The following is a 25,646-nucleotide window of genomic DNA, read 5'->3' as shown; positions in this document are numbered from 1 at the left end:
AGAAGAAATGCAGCCCTGCCAACAGCTTGACTTTAGCCCATTAGACCCATTTCAGACTGCTAACCTCCAGAACTGTAAATAATAAATTTGTGCTGTTTTTAAGCCAGTAAATTTGTGGTAATGTTTACAGTGGCGATAGGAAACTGATATAAACCACAACCCCAATACTTTGAAGACAGCAGCATGAAGAATGGGCTAGTGCAGGAGGCAACATAGAATGAGTCCTCCTTTTCTTCTTTTAAATTTCACTGTCATCAAACTGGAGACACTGGATTAAAATGGCCCTTTCATGGTCAATCTGGGCCTAGAATCAGCAGGATAAGGCCTTTCATTAAATTTCCTCCAGATCTATGTAGCTCTGGTATGCATAAGGCTGTGCTCATCTCTGTACAATAATGACCCCAGTATGTTCCATGACAGACACTGAGCATGGATACCCCAGAACAGCCCCAACTCTCATTCCTCAGAACATTTCCTTTAGGCCACATATTGTGCACTAAGGTTCCTTTATTTCTCCTGATCCTTATTTCAGATGTTTAGATCCAGCTCATCTACATTCCATTTCTTGGCATGTAGATCAAAGGTCTATCTCTCCCGTGGAAAATTGAATTTTGGGTCCTAGTTCTTCACTTCCCTGTAGTAGCATCCCCACCCACATCATGGAAAGGTGGAGTATGCGCCCCTCTCCCTTGACTTCGGGCTTGGCCATGTGACTTGCTTTGGCCAATGGAATTTTAGTGACTGCAGCAAGCGCAACACTTGAACTATTTTTGCACAGTTGGACTCTCTTGCTCTGTAGTGATCCACTATGAGAATATGTGGTCCAAGGGGGATGAGAGCCAGGTGGAGCAGATCTGAACCCAGTCTGCAGCTTAGAGCATGGAGCCCAAAGCCTGGAGTCCAGCAAAGACCAGGGAACCGGCCATCGTTTTGCAGACCAACAGCCTGAGGATTATCTTAAGTCACTACATCTTTGAGTGATTTGTTGTGCAGCATTATTGTGGCAACAGCCGACTGATAAATCTCCTACATAAAAGCTTTTCTAACAATTCTCAAGTAGAACTGACCATATCCTCTTTTGTGCCCATTTTACTGTTACAGATTTATATATCTGTCTCCCCAACTGGACTTAAGCTTCTTGTGGGCAGGTACCAGGTGTTATTTGACTTTGCATTTATGATCCTCAGCATGATGCCCCAAATACAGCAGGCCCCTCCATTTGTTTGGTTTTTTTTCATGGAAAGATACAATTAAACAATGGACAAATGAATGAATACAAGGAACACACTATTCTAAGTCTGTGACCTTGAAGGAGGGGCAGTGAGAAGAAGGAGAAAATCACAGAATTCTGGGCTGCTGCAAATGTCATCAACACATAAGGGGCCAGGCTTTGTTGGTAGACTGAATAAATCATATTTTTTAAACATATGTGTTCTGTTTTTCAGGTATTTATAAATACTAGTGCAATTAATGAAACAAATTTATTTCAAAATAATAACAAATGTGTAGTTGCTTATCATTATGTATTTCCTCAAACGATGTATAAAAAAAAAAAAAGACCAACTCACCTCATATGAGGAATGAACAGTTTTGACATTAAAAAGAGGCCTTCATATTCCAAAATGGTGGGAACTGCTGTGCTAGACTATTCCTTTGAAAGATGTCATGGAGAATTCAGGACTGTGCTGTCTTTCTTGCTTGTTAACTGGTAGTCCACATGGCGATGATGTGGCATGTCTGCCCGCCTTATTCTCTCCTGAACCTCCAGGTCACTGCGCATTTACATCATAAGGGCAGGGCTGCTGTCAGACTTCAAGACACCTCAAAGAAAATTACAAGCTTTCATTCTTTCTCCACCTTCCTATCACAAAAGCTTTCACATCACTGCATTTTCCAACTCAGCCTTGGGTTGTAATTATAGTCATTGCCATAAGAATTCTTCCAAAAGAGGGGCTTATTTACCAGGGAGAAACTCACATACACAAAAGAAAAGACTGCCAGCACAAGAATACTGATTGAACAGTGATAGTTTAAAACATGAAAACTACACACTGAATGTGGCAGTGAGTTGACTTAAACCATGTGCCTTCCTGTCCTAAATATTTATAGTAGCAAAGAGGTTTCTGTGCAACTGGTGAAGCCCTTTCTTTCTCTTTGTGTGTTTATTTCCTTTCATTCTAATTCATTTAAAAGCAGACATCTCTAATCTATGGCTAGAATACTGGATAGAAACATTTAGGGGTTTAAAGCATCTTATGGGGACTGAGAGTGGAGGTTGAGGAGGGCAAAGCAACAGACAAATAGTGACTTCACTTAGAATCTTTATCTACTCACAAGTGATTTTCATGGTCTTGACTTAAGCCATGATGAAGACATAGCTCTCTGGGGCTGATAGAACTAATAGGAAATTCTGGAAAGGATAGTAGATAAATATTTGTTGAGGAATATGTGAATGAATAAGTGGTTGAATGAATGAATGATTAAATGAACGATGAATACTTCAGCCTAACCTTCTTGACTCTCATGCTCCCTTAAGCATCCTATACAGTATTATGGAAATCAACTGCTTGCTGGTTCCCAAACATCATGCTTCCTCCCACTGTAACTTCTGGCTCCTGTCTCTCCCCAGGCAGCCCAGCAAAGCCTGGCAAGCTCCTACTCAACCTTCATGTCACAACTCAAGCTCCATGCTCTGGCAATATTTTATACACATATAATGGCACAAAACTCATTATGTTGCAATTTTCCCACCTCAAGTGCAGGAACTATGCATTTTAATCATTGCAGCTAAGCAATTGGCCTGGTGCCTGACACATCACAGGTATTCAATTAGTGATCAGTGAACAACCTTTATACTATTGGACTCTTCCAGTGGCTTCCAAATCAGACTATAAATTACTTCACTGCAGAATGATCTCGTCTACAATTCTTCATTTCTGTCTTCCTTTCCTGGCACACATTAGTCCCCCACCCTGCCCCAGAACTGATCAAACAGCAAGAGGAGTCAGAACAGTTCTGGGTGCTGGGGTTAAGAGAAGGGAGGGAAGCCCACCGGAAGAATTTTAGCTGGGGATGACATCATCAGATTTACCTGTGAGAAAGAAACGTCACAGTTGAGTGAGAATCACGTTTCGAAGTTACACAAGAAGGTCATTGTGCTATTCCAGAAAAAACTATTAGAGATTATTACAGATCTTAACTAAGATTAGGGCAGTGGGAATAGAGTTAGAATATATCTTATGTATTTCAGAGATACAACTTACAGGATTTGATGGCTGACTGAAAATGGTACAAAGGACAGAAGGAGTCTAGATTGACTTCACAGTAGTTAACTTTGGCAAATTGTGTCCTTTAATACAACGGGGGACTACAGGAGGAACAGGTCCACTGGCAGAAGGGAGGAGGGCCTTGAGTTCACTGTTGCTTTTATTGCAAAAGAGGAACCCATGGATCGTCCGGAAGACAACTATCCACCAGTGGCCAGTTGTCACAAAGCTCAGCAGAGCAATCTGGACGGAAGATACAGATTTCAGAGTCATTAGCCAGCAAGTAGAAGTAGAAGGTTAGGTGATGACCCACTTTGCTCAAGGATATTGTACGGAGCAGAAGTTCTGGTGGAGGGCTGCGGTGGAAAGGAGTTAGATGGGAATTTCCCTCCCTGAAAATGTCAGGGTTCACTTAGATGCCATGCTTCCCATTGCTACATATTTGCAGTAGCAGTTTCAAAGATGTGAGAATTATTGGGAGTATAGCACCTTCCCCATAGGGGTGGCTGTGTGCAATCTGAAAGCTCCTTACGTGTGTCTGATATAATCTCCCATCTTGAGACCCACTGCGGAACACACTTCTATAATCACACTGGACACATCTATTGACATAGTTGACTCTCCTACTAGATTCGGCACCATGTGAGGGCAGGAATGTCATCTGGGCTCAAATCTATATCCCCAGTACTTAGCACAGGGTCTAGCACACAGGTATTCAAATGTTTTATGAGTCAAATGACCTCATTTATTGTTGATTTCATGAGGTCTGGTTTGTCACTGACATTTCAAATGTGAGAAAAGGAGGTTCCACAAGATTAAGTAATGTGGTCATGTCACACAGCTAATAAGTGGTTCAGCAAATACCTTGCCCCGGCGTCAATCCAGTGTACTTCCACCACAGCACACTGCCTCTGCTCACTCCTAAATTGGCCACCACCATCACAGGGCAGGACAGGAGGGTGACTTAGCAGCTAGCTGTAGCATTTCTGGAAAGACTTTTCTGAATTAAACTCAAAGTGCCCTCTAAGATTTGTGCAGTCTGCCTTCTCTCTCTCTACTAACAGGCCTCTTAAAATACCAGGTGAAGAGAAGAGGAAGACAGGGGCTATTTCAAATTGGACTCACTGTAGAGAGACACTCAGGCTAGCTGGGAAAAGAGAAGAAATGACGAATGGAAGAAGTATGTGGCATAATTCTTGATACGCCTCACCCTTTTATCTGATTAAATAGGAGTTTGTTTTCACATGTTTCTTGTATGAACAATATGATTTTTCAAACAGGAAATTAAAACCTTTGCTGCTCTTTAGCACTCTTAACCAGAAAACTGATACGTGGATGCTGTATTTAACATATAGGATATATACTAAGAAAAAAGAAGACAATGCTGAAAAAGGAGTCGGGGCTGGAGAGGACATTTTATGATTGAAAAGTATAGAGTGGAGCAGCTTGAAGACCCAGCTGTTCTGTGGTTGCTGAGCAAACAGCCCCTGACTTGGAAACACCTCACACCTACAAGATGACTTCGCCTCTCCGCTGCCTGGAACTCCTCCAGGAAAGCGGCTGTGAAAGACCTGGCAGCTTCCAGAGAGCCTGCAGATCTAAGAGTGGTGGAAGGAAGACCCTTTCCTTTCTCAGTCTCCTGGAGAGTGATTCTGATCTGAGATCTGTCTTTCTGAAATAAGCTTCAATTAGGAAGAAGTATAAGCCATTAGGAGGGTAAAAGGCCAGTCATCACTCAAACTTGATTGGCATTAGTGTCATCAATTTGCTTTCTAACAAACAGTAGAGCCTCCAAGGGCAAGGGGGTGAGGTTGGAGGTGTGCGGCCCACCCTGCCTGCTCCTCCAAGTCAGGGAATGTGGGTGGGCATAATGCTACCTGAGGATCTAAAGGACAGCAGTAACAATGAGGCAGGAGAGGAAGACACAAAGAAAGAAGGGTGCCACAGGCCAAATCTGCCAGTATAGAAAATTCACTAAGGGTTGACCACGCACCGAGAAATGGGAAGGGACCCTCTTTCTCCTTTAGTGCAGACCTGGAAGCCTTCCCGAGCTCCCTCTGCTCCAACTCTCCTTTCCCTTCTCTGTGCTTGAGGACTCCTTGTTCATCCTTTTCCTATAATGGCTGTTTTTGTAGTTGTCTGAATGGACCTCTTGATTTAGGCCCAAGAAGGGAAATAACACTTCATGTGAATCAAACTACTGGCTGCTTTAAAATGATCTCATTTCAATCTTATAACAATCCTGTATGGCAAGAACTATTATCATTACCAGAAAACCAGGGCTTAGAAAGTTAAAACACTTTGTTCAAACTCACAAAGCATCAAGGAGCAGAGCAGAAATTCAAATCCAGGTCTGTCTGAATCCACAATCTTTCCTCCAGAGACGGGGGCCCAGAATAAAGTCTTGCACATTGTTTTCCTCTCAGAGTACCCAGCATGGTAACTTGCATATGGTAAGTGCCCAACACATATTTACTGAATTGATTTTGAGTTTGTCAATCTTTTTTTTGGGGGGGGGTGTCAATTTTTACAGAATTGACCTCATGGTCAATGGGAACATATGTTAGTCGGATGTACCAGTCACTATTCTTGTCTACCTTCTCAGGGTCTCTCAACGGCCTCATCCACACACTATGCTCTACTCTACTCCAGATATGGATGAGAGCCCACATTTCAGGACATTGGACCTGGCCACCTGGGGCCTCTGAAGGGCCAGATGACATAATACTGAAATGTAGGGGAATTCGTCCCTGTGGGATAAAACTCAGTCAAGGGTAAGTGGGGGAGAGGAGAGAGCGGGCAGATAAACTTTGTCCTTCTTTTCTTGCAACCCTCGTGGAGAAAGCCCTGATGCTGGGGGGCAGAACCACGTTCAGCAAAATGCTGGGCTTTCTGAGCTCGTGGGGAAGTAGCGGCCAGCAGGCAGCTCATTGCCTCCCCTGGCCTTGCATTCTCCCTTATCTCCCTTCCTTTTTTTCTCACCTGCACTGCCCTGGGCTTGTACCTCCCAAGTAAACTGTCAGCACTAAGACAAGAAACAAAGAGAGACAATATATGTCCTAATAAGAATAATCCAAAAAACTCTAACAAACACGTTCTTATATGGACCTAGTAAGAGAGACATCAAATCTATTTATAAAGGAAAAAATTGATGCCACATGGAGAGATTGGCAAACTCTAAATCAAAGTGGGAGATTTGCATACACCTTTCTCGGAGGCTGATCGATTTCAATACTCCTCCCTTTGAAGCTGAGAGAGCAAGCAAAAGAAAATAAAAGGTAAGTCTGTACCAGATTTAAATGAGAAAAAGGATGCAAAATAACTTTGAAAACCCAAAGGAGCCTGGAAGCCTGTTGAACAACCATAACATAGTTTTTATGGAAATATAGGTTTGGAAATGTGAAAAAACACCTGTATTTTAGGACATGACAACTTCATAAGTAGGGGAGAGCGCAGTCCTCAAAGTCAGGGTGCAGAACTGTGGCACCTATGATTCCCATGCCCAGCTCCTCAGCGGCCCCAGGCTCATGATTCACTCTACAAGGAAAATCTCCCAAGAACCTAAACCCTGCAGGTCAAACCACACGGTGCTGTCGGAATAGAAGGCAGGGCTTCGCAGACGTGGGGTCTTTGCCCCCAGCCTCCCACTTCTTTAACTCTCTCCGTGTGATGAATCTCTACTTCCCAAACAAAGTCAACTCAGAGTGCTACCAGGGAGCTGTGAGAAAGTTGTTTTGATGCTAATACTTTTACAGAGTCGTGCACTGGAAAGTCTTGTGCTCTTTTACAAGTGAACAGCGTAAAATTTCACCCCATTGTGGGGGATCAAAATTGGCCACCCTAAAATTTGTCTCTTTGGCTTGATTATTTTTCAGAACAAAAGACTCTGAAAGAAACTCTGACCTTTTCCCACAACTGCCTAAAAGAATTTAAGATAGAAGGCCTGTTCCAGGAAGGAGCTAATACCATAAGTTAACCGTAATGTAATGTAAAATGTGTCTCTCAGGTCACATTGTCTCTAGTTGGTCCATTTGCATTTCCATCCCCATGTAAATTGCCTTCCCCTCCTTGAGGTCCCAAACCACTACCCACAACATCCTCTTTTGTCTTTAGCTAAAAATGGTATGTAAAGTGGCTGCTTTGGCCATTCTGTGAGTTGCTCAGTTTTCCTGGGTTTCTCCCATGTATACATGTTATAAAGCTTGATTAGATTTTCTGTTATTCTGTCTCATGTCAATTTAATTTGTAGACCAGCCAGAAGGACCTAGAGGGTAGAGGAATTGTCTTCCTCCCCTATACTGTCATAGTTTTTCTCTTCTACTCTATATTGTTGCTATTAATTTAAATTCCTTTCTACCTGAACTTGTTATATGGAGTTTTCCGATGACACATTAATTTAAAAAACACCTGTTATTTTTTCCTCATTATGAAAGCAATACTTGCTCACTGCAGAAAGCTTCATAAATACAGAACAGCAGCAGAAGAAAATAAAACTCATTCATTATCCTACCACCCAGTGGTGGCCCCTCTTACATTTTATTTGAACCCTGTGCCAACTTTCTGAAGCTTACTGACTAGGTTCGTAGGCCTGGCCTTTTCCTCTCACTTCCATCCTTTCTTTCTGTCCTTCTTGTCTCTCTCCCTTCCCCATTTCCTTTACATCTGCTATTCATCACTAAATAACAAACAGTTTGACAATATGAAAATTGTAAATCTCATTATAAATATTGCATTAACTCAGAAGATTTAGGTGTAACAGATCCACAGTGAAGACACGAATTTGTCAGTCAGATTTAATATTAAAGGTAACTACTAGCACAAGTCATCTGAGCTACGAATTGGATGAGAATCAGGAAAGAATCAGTTTCTGGGGTCACCCCCAAAGCTCGCTTTTCCCCAGCTCTACAAACAGTGTTGGCAGTCCGGACCTCTCTAGAGCAAGGCTCTCTTGTTTACTGTGTCCTAACAATAATGGTACAGAGCAAATAGCACTTACTATGGGCCCCACCCTGTTAGAAGTGCTTCATATGTGTTAATTCATTTCGTTTTCACGATAATCCTGTGATAGAAGTACTGGTGCCATCACTCCCATTTCGAGTGATGAGGATAGCCAGGCACAGCAAGATTAAGCGACTTGCTCAGTGTCTCAAGGCTGATAAGAAACAGAGCTGGGATTTGAACCCTGGCAGCCTGTTTCCAGAATCTGTAGCTTCAAACTACTATGCTGTGCTGCATCTAAAGTGCTTTCATATCCTTTAAGTTGTAATTTCCACAGCACAGGATGTAAGAGATAATTTTAGGTGGTTCATGGAGAAATTTTTTAAAGTACCATGTATTTACTTTAACGTGTGTTAGGAAAACGATTCTTGCACAAGGGGGATGTCACAAATGTTTTCAATTTCAAGAAAAATATTAAGTAAATAACAGTACAAATAGTATGTAAAGGTTGCAAAAATAATAAAAGTTGGGGCTGGCCCAGTGGCGCAGTGGTTAAGTGCGCAAGTTCCACTTCTAGGCAGCCTGGGGTTTGCTGGTTCGAATCCCAGGTGCAGACATGGCACCGCTTGGCACGCCATGCTGTGGTAGGCATCCCACATATAAAGTAGAGGAAGATGGGCACGGATGTTAGCTCAGGGCCAGTCTTCCTCAGCAAAAAGAGCAGGACTGGCAGTAGTTAGCTCAGGGCTAATCTTCCTCAAAGAAAAAAAAAGACAAAAATAATAAAAGTGACATGCTAACGAAATCTGGGAAACACTGTTAATTTAAAAACCAAACCAAGATCCCACCTCCATGCAGCACCTGGGGGAGATTTCCCACCAGCGGAGCGGATCAAAGATGGCGGGTTCTAGTTCTTGGTCAGTATGTATCCTGTTAGCACTGTGAGTGAGGCCTCTCTGATTGAACTTTTTTTTTAAAAAAGTAACATCCTTTATTCTCCCATAAATTATAATCCTATTAATTTATTAGATATTTCCTGCCTTGAAAAATGGCCAGTCCAGGTTTCCTAGACGGAGATTCTACCCAAGGAGCAGAAGAAAGCTGACAGTTATTTCATTACTATCTTTACTATACTTTCATTGACTTTCAGAGAAATCAGTCAGAAATCATACAAGGTTGTGTGTGGTTTTTGTAAGCAGTGCCTCGGCTGTGGGCTGGGTTGCACGAGAGGCATATAGCGCTGCCCTCTCTGAGGGCATCTGCCCCAGAGGAGTGAGGGCCAGGAGGATGGTGTCTCGGCAGCTCAGATGACCACTTGCAGTGGATAAACTACACACGTGTTTTGTCTGCCCTGCCTTTAAATTTACGCTTTGATGACTTGATGCCATAATCCTATGAAGCTCTGGGCTACATAGAAGTTGAAGACGGTTTTTCAATTTTTTACAAAGTCCGCTTTATGACAATGCAGGAGGCATTTTTTTCTCTAGTCTCAGTTACAGGAACAGACTTTTATTTTAGGAAATTGTGAATACACTCATTGTTTTGATACAACAAAACTTACAGCCCAACTAGTAGCCTTCTGTCTTAGTAATTAGCAGCTTTTATGTCTCAGATATACAGAACCCATAACATGCAGTTTTTGACTTCTGCTTCATCTCATCATTTTTCCACTTATTTTTCATTTGGCTTATTTTCGTTATTCTTTTATTCAAAATTTTATTTTCTTCTGTGGCACGTATATCCATATAATCCATTTTATATCTTGTGTGGAACAAAACAGAATGTAAATAATAAGATTATTATTCCCCAAATACTAAGTATTAAATAGATTATCACTTAAATCAGTAAAGGCAGAAAAACTGTAGAAAACTGTAGAGAACTCTTTTTTACTGCCAAACTCAATTAATTTGGCTTTGTGGGCCAAACCTAATTTACAAGTCTTTCCCGATCCCACTCCCAGAGGTACATATTCCCAGTGCATTTGACAGCATGCTTGTCCCTTCTCTGCTTTATGTCTTAATAACTGAACTAATTGCCTGGGTGTGGAGCCACTGTAAGCAAACTTATCCATTTCTTTTCTCTATCACCGCCTGACCTATTTTCGACGGTGTCTGGGTATTTGTAGTAATATGCATGATTCTCTTGTTCTATTAAAGTTCACGGTCATTCTAGATCATAGATCTATTTAAAGTTTAAAGAAATAGTTGCTAAAGAAATTCACAGTGCAAAGAAAGAGGTAGAAAAACCAGAGTGCTAATCCCAACACTTGCCTCAGACTTGTGTGCGAAGGCCTAAATAAACATCTTCGCCATGTCTTTGCAAGACTATTTTCAGCCTTTTAATTAAACTGTCAGCGGTGCTTTTTAAAAGCCCTGCTCCACCCTCTGTCCATTCTGAAATGAAGGGAAGTTGCATATACACCTCGAGACTTCAGGGACTACGTTAGACTCGAGTTTCAACAGTTGCGGACATGGGGAGTTCATTTGTGAGCTTCCGGGTATCTACGAACCACCTCCTATTGTATGCAGAAACTTTAAGGATAGAAAAATAGGCCTTAGCTTTCATTAGATTCTGAGGGTACTGAGATCTAAGCATGCATTCGCTGCTCTAGAGCAATTGAAGGAATGGTTATGCTCCTTCAGTGAACAATGCCCTGAACATCTCATCCTTTGACATGGAACCAGCAGTACTCTCTCTCCCAACTTGATTCAACCAAACAGTTCTTAAACTCCCTCATCTTCAAGGCACTTGTATGTCCATTGGGAAAACAAGGATAGTTCTGGTCCAGCCCAGGCCTTCCAGGAGTTACAGTCTGATCAAACCTTAATGTGCAAGAGAATCAACTAGGGATCTTATTCAATTGCAGATTCCGATCTAGTAGTTGTGGAGTGAGGCCCAAAATTCTCCATTTTCTTAGAGAGAAAGAATAATTATTAGTAGTATCAAATAATTTATATGTGCGCCTGACTTTAAGCAAAAAAACTCAATGTTGGTCAGTCTAGATTTATTAAACAGGTAAACCAGGAGCCTATCATTTGTTGTATTAAGGGATGTACCATTTAGCACGTGGGTTCCCATACTTTGCTGCACATTGGAATGTCCTGGGAATCTTTAAAATCTGCTGACCCCTCGCCTCCCCACCCCTAGACAGGCCGATTTAATTGGTTAAGGGCGCAACCTGGGCAGGGCACGGGGACTTTGATTAGCTGCCCAGGTAATTCTAATGGTAAACAACGTTTAGGAGCCACTGATGTAGCAGCTACCACCACTGTCTTTGAATGTCATAACATCTGAAAGTGATTAGCAAGGGTATGATAGAAAACTTACCTGCCCGAACCCTGAACCTTCTACTGGAAGGGACTGTCTGAGCTTTCAACAAAGACATTTCATGCTATCTTCTGGTGATTTCTCCGAAACCTTTTCTAGGACTTAACTGTTAAACTTTTCTACTGTGATAAAGGCCAATCTTGATAGTCAGGCAAAGTCAGAAGAAATTAGTTGTTTAGGGTAACATAAAATCTATCTTATAAGTAAAACCCTAAATGGTACAAAAGACCAAAAATACATATTAAAATAGGTAGGATCCTAAAAATGTGTTCTGGACCCAGTTCCCAACTTGTGGAAGTGGTTTTTCCCCACACCAACATGCAGTTCTCTGGACATCAGTTGGGTATCCTATAATTCGACTCAATTCTGACACTGTCTATCTGGAGATAACATCAGATGGCACAGGTTAAGGGCTCAGCCCCACAAGACAGCACCCCTGCCCCCACCCCACCCCCAACTTCAGATGCCAATTGACTGCCCAGGCTTCTAACAGACCAGCTGTAGATCAGAGGTTACAACAACCCCAGCCTCGGGTTCAATTAATTTGCCAGAGTTGCTCACAGAACTAGGAGGAACATTTTACTTACTAGATTACTGGTTTATTATAAAAGGATCTATCTCAGGAATAGACAGATGGAAGAGACACACAGGGCAACGTATGGGGAAAGGGCACGGAGCTGCCATGCTTTCTGAGCATACTGCTCTCCCAGTACCTCCAAGTCTTCACCAACCTAGAAACTCTCTGAATCCTGTCCTTTTGGGTTGTGATGGAGGCTTCGTTACATAGCCATGATTGATTGAATCATTGGCCGTTCACCATTGATTCAACCTCTAGCCCCTCTCCCCTCCCTGGAGCTGGTGGGGGGAGGAAGGGGGTTGGGGGATGGGGCTTAAAGTTCTAATCCCCTAATCAAATGATTGGTTCTCCTAGCCATGCGCCCCCAACCTCAGGTGCATTCCAAAAGTCATTCATTAACCTAACAAAAGACATCTTAACAGTTCTCATCACTTAAAGAAATTCCAAGGGTTTAGGAGCTCTGTGCCAGGAACAGTGGATGAAGACCAAATATGTATCTTATTATAAATCACAATATCATAGATCCATATGAAAAAGTAATAAAACTTCATTGAGGTATACAACAGAAGATTCAAATGAATGAAACAAGATCGTGTGTTTCTGGACAAAAGGACTAGAAATATAATGTCATAGTTGACTAGAGGGACTAAGGAGTCAGACTCCTGTTTGGATCCCAACTCTTCCATTTATTAACTGCATCCCAGCACAAGGAGCCCTGCCCGTCTGGAGTGATGAGATTTCTAACGTTCTGGTGTATCAGTGGGTCCAACCCTGCACTGCAGCTTTGGGGGCACACTATGGAAGGGAGTGGGAGAGCTGTGTCACTCTACAACTGCTTCCTTCCTTAGCAAGCTTGCAACCACTCTGCTGCCTGCCATGCATGGTCCATTGTCATGTGAGCACAGTTAAAAAGAGTAAGAGAGGCTTATCAGAGAGTGGACACAGAAGCTTGACTCAGCCTGTGGGCAACCAAAAGGCCTAACAAACATTTCTGTAGATTTACGCTCATTACTGGCTCAGGGCTTAACCAGCACAAGATGGCATGTTTTACCAGCCTTTTTTATTTTGCACTAAGTAACATCATCAGAGAAACAAATGCCTAACATAATACAGTTGGCTGTAAAGCAACTTGCAGCCTTCCCCTTCTGTGGAAAGCTCCAGGGTTTGACCGAAAACTGCTTCATAAAATGGCTCAAAGACCCGCGGGCTTCTTAGCTGCTCAGAGCTGAAGTGTGCTTCCGCTTTTGCCAGGCTTCTGACCTTGTTTCAGTAGAAGAAAGGGGCTCTCCTCAGCTTGCGGCCTTCCCCTCCCAGAAGGTCATTAGCCTTTAATAGTGAAGCTGGGTACCTGAGGGGTGCTGTGGATATTAAAACAATTTGCTGTTTTCCTGTTTAACCTGAGGGGTGACTCAGGGGTCTCGAGGATTTGTGATTCTGTTTTGCAGAAGAAAGAGAATGCCTTCAGGGAGGTTGCAATCACTGTGGCCAGCCCTGCGCAGAAGTTGAAGCCCAGAAGTCAGATTGCCCAGGGGCTTATCGGGACGACCCCTTTGTTTCCCTGAAGCTCCTCCTGCCAAGCCCCTTAGCTCTATAAACCCCCCTGCTTTTTGTTCTTGGGAAGGCAGATTCGAGCAAACCCAGGCTCCTGCCTTACCGTTTTGGCCAATTTGAAGAAACCTTTCTCCATCTTCAAGCACCAAGGTCTCAGTGTTTGGCTTGCTGCGCATCGGGCACACGGACTTGAGATTGAGAGGTTTGGTATCAATTTTGGTGAACCAGCCAGGAGTCTTGTGCCTGTGGATGGATAGCCCTGGTGGGGGTGTGAGTGGTCAGGGATCCCAGCAGCTGCCCAGGTGTCTTTGCCCCGGGGGGACTTCCCCTGCTGCTCCCCCCACTTCCCACTGGCATTAACCACCCTTAGTGCAATGCTCACTTGGAGTGGGGAAATGCAATGGACTTTGGACCTTGGTCTACTTTTTGTCCTTGTGTGGATGCATTTGTCTTGTATGTGAGTACTTTTGGTTTTGCTCTGCTGGGTGAGTCATCACGGCATGCGAGGTTGAGAGTTCAGTGTGTCTCCATTTGCATTTTGTGTGGTGAGTGAGGAGGGACCCTTGTTTGGGAAAGATTCAGGGAATTGTTGGACTTTACCTTCTGTTTTTGTCCTGCAGGAGACGGATTTTGTCTTTGTGTAGGTGTATTTACCTTGAGGGTGTGTGCATAAGTTTGTTGGTTTGATTGAAATGGGCAAGTCCTTAGGGTTATCGGTAGCGATGGTGGTGCAGAGGGGAAGGTGGCACGGATGTGGCTTGGGCTGGCCCGGTGCTCCCTGCCCCATCACAGCAGCAGCAGCCTCAGCCGCAGAAGTGATGGTGGTGGCGGGGATGGTGGCCTGAGGGCAGGTGGGTGCCTCTGTGCTTGGCCTGGCTCAGCTGAGGGGCCATGAGTGGTGGTTGCAGTGTCAGCAGTGGTGGAAGAGGCTCAGCACCCAGTCACTTCACTGCGGACTGGACACCGGGCTGGAGCCAGAAGAAATATGTCCCCGGGTCAGAAATTCGTGGGCCTAGTGGGAGGGCTGTGCCAGGGACTGACCATGAGTGGAATCCCAATGACCTTGAGGATTAAGAAAAGCTAGGACATTTTCAGGGTCTGTGTCTGAAATTGAGGTCCAACAAAGCCCTGAGGAAAACCCCTCCACCTTTTTAACCAGAGGTTATGGGACTGCTTTGGGCGATATATCCTGAGGCCCAGGGTGGTACAGTGCTTCTTAATACCTGTTTCACATCTGTAAGTGCTCCAGACATCCGTAGGAAACTCCACAAGTTGGCTATAGGTCCTGATACTAATGCTGCACAGCTAGTAGAGGCTGCTTTTGGGGTGTTCAACTGGAACGAAGCTGAGGAAAAGAAGGATAAGAAGATGCAGAGACAGGCAGATCTGCTCACAGTGGCCTTCCAGACTGTTCAAGGTAACCCTGTCACTGAATAATTGCAGCCAGGAACTCAATGGTGGGTTTGGAAGCATTTAACTGTTTAAAAGATGCAGTCACCCACCGCTCTGAACCAGACCAGGCCCCACCACAGGAGCCGAGGCCTATGACCTTTGCCTCATTTTTAGTGCTAAGATCTCCACCCCAGGAGGAGCTTAGGCCTTATTACCATGACCTATCTTACCACAACCTGCAGTGTCTGTGGAAGCAGCTTTGCCAGCTGAGCCTGTGCAAGTGAATACCTACGGCTCCCTTTTGAATATTCATTCGCCATCTGAAATAAAAGGCCCTGCTGTCCTGTGTTCAGGGCCACCATGACTTTGGCTATGATTCCACATGGCCTCCTATTTGCTGCAAATAAGTTCTACTTTGTGTGACAACTACGTTTGGTGGGGAGTCTGATTTTAACTCTGCCAGGAGGCGAATCCACTTCTGGCTCAGTAACAACCTGAGGGAGAGGAAGAAGATGCGTGGGTGAGTGATCCCAGCTTCTACTGAGGGACCAGAAAGCCAACAACAAAGTTGGGGGTTAATCGGTGTGCATACTGCGAACAGGAAGGGCATTGGCAGGGGGACTGTCCGAACCGTCCCCAGAGAGGGAAGCGATTGAACAGGACCAAGCCATGGCAACTTCCCTTGACTACGGACGAGATGTGATGGGGCCGTGGGACACCCTAGTTGGCTCTAGGAGCCCTGGGCGACCCTGGCAGGAAGAGGAGAGCCTGTTGACTTTTTGCTCAATACTGAAGCCACATTCTAGGTGTTGAACACCCAAAAGGGAAACCTTTCTGAAGGAAAGTGTGACATAAAAGTGGTCTCAGGAAAAGGAGAGATTGAAACGTCTCCGGAGCCCTTGACCTGTGAAATAGGATAAAAAATGCTGAAGTATTCTGTTCTGTATGTACCAGAATGCCCTGTTCCCCTTCTAGGGAGGGACATGCTACCTAAGTTAGGGGCATCAATAAGCTGGGGTCAAGAGAAAATAGAGATCCAAGTTCCCAAAAGTCAGGGAGTGGAGCTCATGGCCCTGTTACAGGATACAGCAGCACCTTCTCACTGTCCGCCTCCCTCCACTTCTTTCTATCACCAAGGTCCCCCTTATCTTAAAGGGCCTACTTTCAATTTTCTTTCCCGTTTAAGCTGTCACTGTTTTTCCTCATGCCTTCTCCAGTTTCTACTCCCTTACCTCCATTTATCACTAAACTCTTTGCCATTTGACTTCTGCTGAAATGTCTCTTTTCCAGTGAATCAGGGACCTGCTAGGGAGCCCTGGACCCCTCCACCACTTCCTCCCACCTGGGACTCTCTCCTCCTGGTTCCTCTCACATTCCTTCTTTGTTTTATGATTGGCTCCTCTTCCCATAGTCTGTATGTGGACAAGTCCTAGGATTCTGGCCTCTTTCTTCCTCCTTAACTTGTGCTTTCTCTCTGAACGAGGGTAAAAGCTTCCACTACTTAAGCCCTATACTCTGCACAGCACCAGTCTAGTTCCACAGCTCCAGCATGAACTTGTTCAATTCCAGCTCTGCTCTTTCAGCTGGGGAAATAACTTAACCTGCCTGTCCTGATTGGGCCTCAAGGTACCCATCATTCTCTGATCGCCCTCCTTCCCAACCCTAGATTATAATAATTATTATAGTTACAAGTTAATGAGCACCCACGATGTGCTATAGATCACCTATTTAATGCCAATGATATCCCAATGAGGCAAGTGTTTTTATTCCTGTTTTATAAATGAGGAAACTGATGTCAGTGACACAACTTGCCCACATTCACCCAGCAGAGCTGGGACTCAAGGCCAGCTCTAACTGAACCAACCTATTAGCTTTGATGCTTTTAGAATACTTGAGGATAATGGTTAAATGCCATGACAGCTGATGCTAGATCAACTGGGTTCCTACCCTGGCTCTGCCACTTGCTAGCTAGTGATTTCAAACCCGATCCTTAACCTCCTCTGTGCCTCAGTTTCCCAATTTCTGAAATGGAGATAATACTAGTGCTCACCCCTCAGGGTGCTCTGAAGTCTTAATGAATGCAAAGCACTTAGAACAGTGTCTGGCACAGAGTAAGTGCGACGTAAGTGTTAGCTATTAGGTTCTTATTCAGCATTGTCACTTCTTGTCACCCCTGTTTCTTTTTAATGAAGTGACCATTCTTGCATTGATCTTTTGTTGCATCCACAACATCCTTTTAACAAATAATGTCAATATTTTGGTGAAAACCAGTATTTGGTTTTCAAAGACACCTCCACCTCATCATTGCTTGTTTATTACTTCTTGATTGGAAAAAAGTAGAATAGTTTCCTAACTGGTCTACTCTCCTATAATTTAATATTTCTCGAAACAGTGCAAAGACCACCTGCATCAGAATTAAAGGGAGGACTTGTTAACAGTGCAAATATTTGGATCCACACTTACAGATAGTGATTCAGTGAGTCTGGGGTGAGGTCCAGTAATCTGAATTTTAACAGAGTCCTCAAATGACTTTTATGTATACAATTTTGAGGACTACTGCTGTTCATCCCCCCTGCAGAGGGACATGTGGCTTATTTCCCAACTGCGTGCAGCTTGTGTCAGTGGTTGATAAACCCGGCTGGATGTCAGAATAACCTGAGACTTTTCTAATTAAATTTTCATGTTCATCAAAGCAAAATATGCTCGTAAATTAAAAAGTCAAACAATACTACATGGCATATAATTTAAAAAACCACAACCCTTGATCCATCCCCACTCTGTCTGGATTTCTACTTCCCATAGGCAATCACTTTCAGCTCTGTTAGCAGTTTCTTTCTAGATTCTTAAGTGTGCATATATGGCTATTTCTTCATTTCCCAATTTTGGACATTATCTACATCCATTGTGTTATGGTAGGTGAGGATACAGCTCGCCTGCCTCCACCTGTCTCCCTCCCCCACCCTCAACATCCACACACACGCTCACCCCCATCCCCCTCCACACAACACTCTCCCAACCCCACGTCTTCTCCTGGGGGTGATACCACGATTTTTGGTTGAAGCTTTATTTGAGTGGTTGCATCGTGATGACATTTTTGTCTTCTCATGAGCCATGAGGCCAGATGCATTGGGCCAGTTACCTAACCCCTGTATGCCTCACAAATCTCATCTTTAACATGGGGGCGATAACCACAGCACTTATCCAAGAGGATTGTTGTGAGGAATAAATGATTTAATACATGAAAAGCACTTAGAACAATAACTGGCACATCGTAAGTGATTAATAAAATTTAGGTATTTTTATGATGTTTATTACCTATAAATAATTAAGGCCTAAACTTTCCAATGGAAGCTTAAGCCTTTGTAATTTAGTCATTCATATCAGGAAAAAGATCAGTTTTATTTCTATATCAGAGTCATTCCCCCTGGTCCCCCCCAGGGCCCCTCTCTCCCACCCATCTGAGTGATTGCACCCAAAGCCGGCCACAGGGCTGTTACCCTGGCACTTCCTTTCATCATCATCCTGAGAATTCTCTTCACCTCCCCCGTAACCTTATCTCCCACCAGGGATGGGGCATGGGATCAGCCAGCAGCAGTATGTGGGTTTAAGAGGCTATCAGGAGGGAGCGAGGATAAAGGTGTTGGACCTGCCAGATTTAAATGAAGCTGGGAAGCTCTTAAAAAAGGTTTCCAATGCCCCAGCAAAGACATTCTGGGTCTACAAATTCACAGATGGGGCTCAATAACTTGTATTTTAAAAATTTCTCCCAGGTAATTTTGATGTAAAACAGAAAAGACCAGATTCCTAATAATGCAGCTCCCATTAGAGGCTCTCAAGTCGAGACTAAAATCCTGAAATCACTTATTTCAGTTATTTGTAAGACTCTCAAAAGAAAAGAGACAGGAGCAATAGAAGAGTTTGTTGTTTGTGCCGTGGAATGGATTCCCACTCCTAGCGCCCCTGCGTATAGCAGAGAGGAACCCTGCCCCGTCTTTCTGCGCCATCCTCTCATCTTCCAGCACCGTTTCAGACAATGCTCTGCTGCTATTCATAGGGTTTTCATGGCCACTCTTTTTGGAAGTGGGTGGCCAGGTCCTTCTTCTTAGTCTGTCTGAGTCTGGAAGCCCCGCTGAAACCTGTCCACCATGGGTGACCCTGCTGGTATTTGAAATCCTGGTGGCAGAGCTTTCAGCATCACAGCAACAGTACTTGCCACAGTATGACAACTGGCAGACAGACGAGTGGTGTGGTTCCTTGACCAGGAAATGAACCTGGGCTGTGGTGGTGACAGCGCTGAATCTTAACTATTAGACCACCAAGAGAAGACTAAATCATTAGAGAAAGGTTAAAGAGTCATAACCTAATAAGGAAGGGGAGAGGTGCAATTACTCTAAACATTCTAGGGTAAGGAAAGCTACTGAATTTAACCATGATACTTAGCTGTGAGCTTCCTTGCAACCAAAGGAAAGAAAAGATTACACGAATAGACTAAGTGACTAGAAATTAACAGAAGCATGCTAGTTCATCTGGAAAGAGGTCACTTCATCCATGTGTCTGCTCACAAATTTTAGCATGTCTTATTTCTACCAAGATCATCTTTAAAATGAAAAAATTAAGGAGTAGCTCCAGAATCCTTAACGGTTCTGGGTTAAAAATTTTCCTGGACCTATACCTATACAGAGCTCCCAAACTGCCTTACATCAAGGGAGACTCTTGGAAGTTTCCTTTGAATCCTCAAAGTATTTGACCAAACAAGAGAAGCTTCTGGCAACTGAACCTGTATTGATTGTCAGAGTGAGAGAAAATCAGAAATACCCTCTGTGGATTTTCCTTTGGTCTTTGGGCGATCTTCCTCCTCTTCCTCCATCCTTGAGCATCTGCACTGCTAACCCATTAGTTATCTATCAAACATCTATTGAATGCTGACAGTGCCCCAGTCACTGGGCCAGACACACAATGACATCAATAGTGGACTCTCAGATATAAATAAAACTGCTTTATGAGAATGGGATATATTAAGCCTGAGTGAAATTGCAAAATGATGAAGACAGGCTCTGTGGCATTTCCTTCTCCTTTCATTATCCTTCTTGGCAGGAACCCCACCTCTCTGCCAAAGGCTTAGGTCTTTGTTGCTGTTCCCTCGATTTCTGAAGCAGCTAGCATGTTAGATGAAGACCCTGCCTGATACTGCCACTGTCTGTCGTCAGTCAAATTGTTTTGCCACAAAGGGTTTCAGTGTCCCCAGCTGTAAGTGAGGAGTTGTGTTGAGGTTGTCTGGAAGATCCCATCAACCTCTATCAGTGTATAAGGATCTTAAGCCCCGGAGTAATCATCGTAGAGGGAACTTTTGAAATAAAGCAGTCTTAATGGTAGTTGACTTGCTATTAAATATAGGTTTCCAAAATATCTTACTCTTAAAAGCAAATCAACAGGTGAATAATGTGGCATAATGGCACAACTTCTTATTTTTTATCAGTCTGCTTCTAGTATTTTTAAAGTTACCTGCTGTGAATTAATTGGCATTGTGTAGTCTATTATACAGAATAAAAGCATTCTCCTCTCCATTTTCCCTTTAATTGGTTAAACTCATTAGGAATCTCTTTGGATAACTCTTTAGAAAAATAAGTAAGATTAAGAACTTTATTTCTATTATACATTCAGGCAAGGCAGAGATTTGGGGAGGCTTTTAAACGACAGAATGAAACAATGGAATGTAGCTACCAAGCTGAACACAATCCATATCGGTACGTTATCATTTACAGCAGTGATTCTCAACTGGAGACAATTTTGCCCCTCACCCCCTACCCCAGGGGACATCTGGTAACGTCTGGAGACATCTTTGGTTGTCATGGCTTGGGACAGGGGTGCTATTGGCATATAGCAGGCAGAGGCAGGGACGCCCCACAACAGAGTTATCTGATCCAAAATGTTCACAGCGCCAAGGTGGAAGAACCCTGATTTTGAGATCCAGACAGGGTGGTTCAAACCTGCCTTCTAGTTTCTAAACTGAAGTGCATCATGGGTGTATGGACTGAGTTCTTGTTAAAACCAAATAAAAATAAAAGTCACCACATGGAGCCTCTCTAAATTTCATAGGGATAGAGTTGGTGGCATTCAGCTGATGGTAATGTAATCACCACTTCTGACTTTATTTTGGAACACAGAGCTTAATTATATACAAGAGCACCCATGGTGAGAAAAGAAAATTGTCATGATGGTACAAGAAGAAATAATCACCCCCCACAGTCCTGGAAAAGTTTTAACAACAAAAGTGGTAGCCAGCGAAAATCAAAGCAGATAACTGTCACCCTGTTCCTAAAACAGCTGAACCCTCCTGGAGGCAACTGCCATCAGCAGGCTGTGTCAAAAGGACCTTGTCAAGTCAAGGCTGTAATTGCCAACAGGTTCCCTGGGCAAGAGGGGGAGAGAAAGAGCTGAAAAATTTCCATCACCCTGTGAATTGCTCTAACACAGAGCACAAAGGAGAGGAGGATGTGACAGCTCTGAAGCAGACAGTTGCTCTAGGTGAGCCAGGAACAGAGTGACCCTGCGGATGTTTAATGAGCCCAGAAGAGGACACTTTGCTCCACTAGATGTAGACTGTTTTCCCTAAGAATTCGTGACTCGGTGTGCAAATGTTTTTGAGTAAGATGTCTTGCAATTTCTGTCGGTTGTTTATAAATACATTGCAAAATGTACAGCTTTGTAGAATTACGGCCTGTTAGAAATATAAGGAGATAAAGAAATTAATGGTGGATGCTGTTCATTCTTGCATAGGACAGAAGAGGGAAGATCATGAAATGTGGTGAGCATATCTAACATTAGGGACCATTGGGTCAGCGAATGACAGGTACCTTCCCTTTCTTCCTCCACACCGGAAAATGCATCAAATTACTTAGTGTTGCCTCAATGCTCTTCCAGGAGATGAAAAAGGATGGGAGGTAAGAAGCTAAGAATGGAGGAAATGTGGCTGGTGGTACAGAGTTTTTGGGGGGAGGCACACACGTGGGGAACAGACCAGACCCTGGAATGGTTTCCAGATGCTGATTTCCCAGGTTCCCTGGTGAGAGGCCAGGAGTGGGGGTACATATGTCCCAGCCATAGCCCAAATGCAACTGTGTCTAAATTAGAGAAGAGGCCCCTTCCTCAAGACGCTTTTCTGCTGTCTTCCAGAAAATTGTCATAACAGTTATACAACTACAGTAACCACCATGTCAAGGGCCCGCCCCAGAGCTGTGCAAAGAATGATCTTCAAAATCATAAAGAAGGAGCTCTGGTGAAGGTACCAATGGTCATCAAAAGCAGAAATTTTAAAACCAGTGGTCCTAGTTCATTTCTAGTTCATGAGAGAGAGCTCTTTCTTTATAGAACACAGCCAACTAAACAATTTAGAAGGAAGGATAGAACTAGGAAAAGAATATTTTTCAGCTCCCATTGAAATAACTGATGGAGGCAAGGATCATCAATGAACGCGAAAACTACTAGATAAAGGGTTAGTGAGAACAAAATTTCTGCGGTGCTTTAGTTTCACCCTACAAATTATTATTTTTTTAAAGAAACAAACATCTTTTTTACATTTAACTCAATATATTTTTACTTCTTTATACACTGTAATCATATACCGCTGAACTAATGTTATTTCTAAAGCATACACACAAAAAAATAAATCTAAAACAGTGAAATAAAAATTAGAAAGGTAATTATAGATTTTTCCCCTCACATTCCAAATTATTGTCTTTCATGCACACTTTTGAAAGCATCAATTTAGTCTATCTATTATTTTGTGCCTGGAGAAGGTGCAAAAGACCAAGCATTTCTCTGAGTATTGAATTTATTGGTCAAAGCAGAAGAAATAAAAGACACGGTACAAAAACTAGAAAAGAGTTCAAGTCTTCCAAAAGCAGCTCCTTCACACCACCACCAAATGGTGAAGATCAATCTTTCTGCCTTGAAGAGAGCTAAATGTGTTATTTCCTCTGTTTCTCCCCATTTCTAGAGACACCAGATGTGGTTATGACTTTTACGCTTTTCTCTCCATTCCACATGTTCCATGTGCTGCTCATTTGGACCATTTGCTTTGGGTTCATGCCGTTCTGTTGCATCTCCCCTGCATTCCCTCTCCTGGACTTCTGCTCCCACCTCAAGCTGCCAGTCCATTTCAGAGCAACTTGTTGCATTATCAAGACAGAGAAAGTGGGCCACTCTTCAAAGAATGGGGACAGAGAGGACCAGAGACGGCATCTACACGCTGTAATGTACTTAAGGAGTGAAAGATGGGTATTTGGGTTTTTTCCAAACACATCTTTATAAAGGAGGAATCTGGTGGTCACCACCTTAACCAAGTAACCACATTCAGCATCACTAATCTCCTGAAGTGTTGCAAAATGAAGTACACAGCATCACTTAGGAAGTACCCTTACCAAAAATGTCTAACCTGAGTCTAGTCTAGCCTTTATACCTACTCTCCTTTTCATAGGAAATACAAGAGATAAAGAAACAAATATCATTAAGAGGAGTCAGATCCAGAATGTAGCTCCAGTCTCTGACAAAGTTGTTGCCAAAAGTAACGATAATAACAACTTAATCACTTTGTTGGCCCAAATTAAAGAACATACTGTTAATATGTTTCTGCAGTTGTGACGGGTGAATGGCAGCACCTATCTTGAAAAGTCTCCTGGCCAAAATGCTATACATCTTTAAATATTTGATCATCATTTTTCAGATTATTTTTTCTTTCCTCTACATTCATGAAAGTTCAAAATACATTTACTTTGTTAAAAATATATATCAAACAATATAAAAGCTTACAGTGAAAGACAGCCATTGCTTATACTCATCACTACCCATCTCCCAGAAAGAAGGGACATTTTAACTAGGTTAATTCTTCCAATCCAAGAGCACAGAATATCTTTCTGTTTCTTTGTGCCTTCTATTTCTTTAGACAATATTTTATAGTTTTCAGTGTACACATCTTTCAGCTCTTTGGTTAAGTTTATTACTAGGTATTTTATGCTTTTTGTTGCAATTGTAAATGTGATTGTAGTTTTAATTTCTCTTTCTTCTACTTCGTTGTTAGTGTATAGAAACACAACTGATTTTTGTATGTTGATTTTGTATCCTGCAACTTTACCGTATTCATTTATGATTTCTAAGTTTTTTGGTGGAGTCTTTAAGGTTTTCTATATATACAATCATGTCATCTGCAAATAGTGACAGTTTCACTTCTTCCTTTCCAATTCAGATCCCTTTTATTTCTTTTTTCTTGCCTGATTCTCTGGCTAGGACTTCCAATACTATGTTAAATAAGAGTGGTGAAAGTGGGCCTCCTTGTCTGGTTCCTGTTCTTATAGGGATAGCTTTCAGTTTTTCTCTGTTGAGAATGAAATTAGCTATGGGTTTGTCATATTTATTATGTTGAGGTACTTTCCTTCTATACCCATTTTATTCAGAGTTTTTATTATAATGCATGCTGTATCTTGTCAAATGCTTTCTCAGCATCTATTGAGATGATCACGTGATTTTTTATGTTTCATTTTGTTAATGTAGTATATCACATTGATTTGCGGATGTTGAACCGTCCCTGCATCCCTGGAATAAAGCCCACTTTATCACGGTGTATGGTGTTTTTAATGTATTGTATTTCATTTGCTAGTATTTTGTTGAGGATTTTTGCATTGATGTTCATCAGTGATATTGGCCTGTAATTTTCTCTTTTTGTGTTGTCCTTGTCTGGTTTTGGTATCAGGGTAATGTTGGTTAGGAATGAGTTAGGAAGCTTCCCCGTCTCTTCAATTTTTTGGAAGAGTTTGAGAAGGATGGGTATTAAGTCTTCTGTGAATGTTTGGTTGAATTCACCAGGGAAGCCATCTGGTCCTGGGCTTTTATTTTTTGGGAAGTTTTTGATTACTGTTGATCTCCTTACCGATGATTGGTCTATTCAGATTGTCTATTTCTTCTTGATTCAGTTTTGGAAGGTTGTATGATTCTAAGAATTTATGATTTCTTCTAGGTTATCCAATTTGTTGGCATATAAGCTTTCATAGTATTCTTTTCTAATCTTTTGTATTTCTGAGGTGTCCACTATAATTTCTCTCCTCTCATTTCTGATTTTATTTATTTGAGCCTTCTCTGTTTTTTTCCTTGGTAAGTCTAACTAAAAGCTTGTTAATTTTGTTTATCTTTTCAAAGAACCACCACTTAGTTTCACTGATTTTTTCCCATTTTTTTTTTGGTGTGTGTGAGGAAGATTGGCCCTGAGCTAACAGCCATGCCAGTCTTCCCTACGTTATATGAGATGCAGCCACAGTGTGGCTTAACGAGTGGTGCTAGGTCTGTGCTTGGGATCCGAAACTGTGAACCCTGGGCCACTGTAGCAGAGCACATGAACCGAACTACTATGTCACTGGGTTGGCCCCATTTCTAATGTTTTTTTAAGTTTCTATTTCAATTATTTCTTCTGTGATTTTTATTTCCTTCCTTCTACTGATTTTGGGCTTTGTTTGCGCTTCTTTTTCTAGTTCCTTTAGGTGCACTGTTAGATTGTTCATTTGAGATTTTTGTTATTTGTTGAGGTAGGCCTGTACTGCTATAAACTT

The 25,646-nt window shown here is 42.6% G+C and overlaps 1 long non-coding RNA gene across 1 annotated transcript in view; it reads right to left on the bottom strand.

The window, feature by feature from the left end:
• Window positions 1-12,131: 12,131 nt before the first annotated feature.
• Window positions 12,132-25,646, bottom strand: part of LOC124226234 (uncharacterized) — a 36,567-nt gene continuing 23,052 nt past the window's right edge. Inside the window, exons 3-5 of the long non-coding RNA XR_006885252.1 lie at window positions 14,883-15,004; window positions 13,763-13,918; window positions 12,132-13,466 (exon numbers count right to left, since the gene is read on the bottom strand). This is a non-coding gene — a long non-coding RNA (uncharacterized LOC124226234). The remainder of the gene's footprint in view (window positions 13,467-13,762; window positions 13,919-14,882; window positions 15,005-25,646) is intronic.

The sequence above is a fragment of the Equus quagga genome, chromosome 15, assembly GCF_021613505.1.
Source record: "Equus quagga isolate Etosha38 chromosome 15, UCLA_HA_Equagga_1.0, whole genome shotgun sequence".
Taxonomy (NCBI): domain Eukaryota; kingdom Metazoa; phylum Chordata; class Mammalia; order Perissodactyla; family Equidae; genus Equus; species Equus quagga.
Note: the sequence above shows the minus strand (reverse complement) of the source record. Positions and strands in the feature narration are given on the sequence as shown.